Source organism: Poecilia latipinna, unplaced genomic scaffold (genome assembly GCF_001443285.1).
Source record: "Poecilia latipinna isolate Pla-1442-1.1 unplaced genomic scaffold, P_latipinna-1.0 Scaffold3385, whole genome shotgun sequence".
Taxonomy (NCBI): domain Eukaryota; kingdom Metazoa; phylum Chordata; class Actinopteri; order Cyprinodontiformes; family Poeciliidae; genus Poecilia; species Poecilia latipinna.
In genome coordinates, this window is record NW_015116001.1 from 33178 (window position 1) to 36009 (window position 2832).

The 2832-nt window shown below is 40.4% G+C and overlaps 1 long non-coding RNA gene across 1 annotated transcript; it reads right to left on the minus strand.

The window, feature by feature from the left end:
• Positions 1-1035: 1035 nt before the first annotated feature.
• Positions 1036-1946, minus strand: LOC106940838 (uncharacterized). Its single transcript, XR_001423210.1, has 2 exons — positions 1682-1946; positions 1036-1610 (listed from the first exon to the last, which is right to left on the minus strand). It is a non-coding gene; the product is annotated as an uncharacterized LOC106940838 (long non-coding RNA).
• Positions 1947-2832: the final 886 nt, after the last annotated feature.

Below are 2832 nucleotides of genomic sequence, written 5' to 3' on the forward strand. Positions count from 1 at the left end.
GTTAGAAGTCATTTCATTGACACATTTAAATTAAACAGCTCACCAGTTGAATTGAGGCTGTGCTCATTAGTCTGTAGATGCTTTACAATGATCTAAGTATTTAAAATGAACTAATACAGGAGGATGGCAAGGAGCCAGCAGTTGACAGCTCTGAAGAAGGAGGCAACTGACAAAACCAGAAATGAACCGACTATAATTTTAGCTTAGGAAAAGAAATGGAACAAAGAAGAAAAAAAAAAAATCCAACTTGGGGTAGCCTCCAGTGACGTCTGAGCCTGTGTCCCAATATCTACAAGAATTTATTACCTACATTTGCAAAAGACAGCATAAAGATGTTGTATACAACCAAATATGGTCAAGATTTTTTCTTTAAGATATTTATAATGGGTCCAATAACATAACATCCTCAGCAGAAAGAGACACAGAATTGCTAAGAATACTGGCAACTTAATTCCAAAGAGACCCAATTACACCACACTGAGTGTTTTAGAAAGGTCTGATGGAAAAGTTGATGAAGCTGAAAGGGAGTGTGTGAGCTAAAAGGCCAACAAACCTGATTCACTTACAGCAGTTCTACCTGGAGGATTAGATCATTCTTCCAGCAAACTATTGTGAGAAATTTGTGGAATGATACCCAAAGTGTTTGGGGCAAGTTTAACTTAAAGGGAAATGTACCAAATATTGAGAAAATGTGGGTATATTGCCAAGTTTGAAAAACTTAAAAAATATATATTGTGGGATTCAGTTGATTAGAAACTGAACCTCAGCCTTTAACCAGCTGAGATATCCTTGGGTTTGGGTTAAACTCAAGGATAACCTGGGTTATCCTAACTGACTGTGGCAACCTGGGGGTGGATTTTCTTTTTATTATGAACCCAAATATAAAATATTAAAGGTTACAAGGACCAACAATGCCACCTGGAATAAATCCAGGAAAATGTAATGTAATAAGGACACAGGTAAGTTCTACTGGAAATGAGGAGACGAGATTCAGAAAGTTATACAAAATTTATTAAACTTCAATATATTTTTTTAAATTTCCAATAATCTGAAATTGAATGGTTAAAACAGTGAATGCATTTGACAAGATTTATTATAATAAAATGTTTAAATTTCAAAGGAAACTGAGGCTTACCAATGGGGGAGGGAGTGAGGGAAGGGGGCAACATCCAGTGCAGAAAAAGGGACCACCCTGGACACTACAAAAACACAGCAAACAAAGAAAAAGGTGCTCCAACAAAACACACAAGACAAGACACCGCCACCAGGGGTCACCACCGCCACCACAGAAGCCTCAGTCCCTAAAAGAAAGACAAAAAAAAAAACGAAACAATACAAGTAAAACAGTGATACAATAGCTCTACAAGGTTGCACTTTATCCCCAGGGAAAGTGCAGATTAGTATTTTAAAACAATTTCTAAGTAGGCAAAACAGCAGCGAGTGTCACTCCAGGTACAATGCTGATGAGTCAGAAGGCTAAAAAGAATAGAGCAAATTATTAATACAACTGCTAACAAAAACCTAACTTGCAGCAGCTGCTTACCTGTGACCTGATTAATGACTGCACTGCCAAATAATCAGATCCCCAATTCCGCCTAGATGCAGTGCAACTGTAAGAAAACGCTATGTGAAGGTTTTGTTTACATGGGGTAGATGTTACCTAGCCACGCTAAGCCCTTACCTTCCTGTCAGCAAACAAATGAATGGACAGATCGGTCCAGATACTGGAAGTGCAGCAAAGGAGGCTAAGCAGATAAACCAATTAGCATTAATAGCCATTATTAAAGCCGACAAACCATAAAACAGCCACGCTTACCCAGAACAGTGCAAACAAAGGAAGCAGATTCAGTTGACGTCACAACGCAAGCAGCCTCATGACAGGTGAAGGCTTGCTTATATGCATCCGCTGAAATTGGCCTTAAAGTGGCAGCGCACCATTTATGCTGCTACATGACCTACAGCAGAAAATGTTTGAATTTATGCTGCTTAATCCCATACTAAGTGGGATTTCTAATATACTTCACAATTATGCCCAGCCCTACATCTGTCACCAGAGTGGAGCAAGCAACTCAAATACCAAAGGAAACATCAATCTGAAAATGATTTATTTTAGTTCACCCTGGCAATGGACTCAATACCACTATTAACCTTTTAACAATAATTTTACTAGTGTTGAACATAGAAGTAGCTCCTATAATGAGTTCAATGCATGCACAGTTCCAGCTAATTGCTGCTGGCTAGTCTGAAGGATCTGGGTGGGGTGGTATTTACCACTTATTTCTCAGATAAAAGCCATAAACTAACAATTGTCTTTAAGAGTCACCAGTTGAGGGGCCCTGCTTGCTGTGCTGCTTCAGGTGGAGGGGATCTGTCTGCAGCGTCCTCCTCTTTGCCAGCATACAGCTGATTCCACAACGCTTCATCTGGTTGAAAGAAACATCCCCACACCACAACTCTGTTTGATGGCGTGTTTTCTGTCGGTAATCTCTGATCAAGTGCTACTCTGCTCCCCCCTCAGAGGTTCCCCTCTGCCCTAATCCTCTGTGCTGGGCCGTCGGTCCCCCTCCCATGGCTCTGCTCTTGTGGGTTCCGTTCACTTCTCGCCCTGGAGGGTGTCTCAGTAGCCCACCTAATCAGTTCACCTCTTCCCTCTACCTCGGCTTGTTTTATCTGTCCTCAGTTAGTCTCTGCTGATGTCTTTATGAGCAGCCAATTACTGCACTCCTTCAGTTCAGTGTGTTTGAGGAGTTTAAGGGAAAATAAACATAAAAGCCTACAACACAATGTAAATGCAAAGTACAAAAAACAAACAAGCAAACAAAAAAAAACAAA